Genomic DNA, 436 nt, shown 5'->3' with positions numbered 1-436 from the left:
TTCTAGTGTAATCTGACAAACGGATTAGCTGGGGAGAGGCCAAGGGCACTGGCTCCTCATAGGGCTGGCTTCAGGGGCAGGAGAGGGAGGAGGAGAGAACCCCCGTATGGGCTGAGCCCAGAGCTGGCAGTGCTGGAGCACCACCATGAGGGGCTGGGTGGACCCCTCCTGCCCAGCGGCCTGTCCACTCGCCTGGCAAACCTCTTACTGGTCATGACGAGCTCCTTCTGGGGCAGGGGAGACTCCTCAAGGGAAAGGGATTCAGAAAAATCCGCCATCCTTCCCGTTCCCTCCGTTAGGGACAAAACAACCTTTGGAAAGGAGGAAATAAGTGTCAAGTGCTCTGGCCAACCCATGGCGCAGAGGAGAAGCAAGGACGCGCTGCCGACTTCTCTTCTGCGTGGGCAAGTGCAGCAGCCTTGGGGCTGCCATCGGC

This window comes from Apaloderma vittatum, unplaced genomic scaffold (genome assembly GCF_000703405.1).
Source record: "Apaloderma vittatum isolate BGI_N311 unplaced genomic scaffold, ASM70340v1 scaffold26848, whole genome shotgun sequence".
In the NCBI taxonomy this organism is placed as follows: domain Eukaryota; kingdom Metazoa; phylum Chordata; class Aves; order Trogoniformes; family Trogonidae; genus Apaloderma; species Apaloderma vittatum.
Note: the sequence above shows the minus strand (reverse complement) of the source record.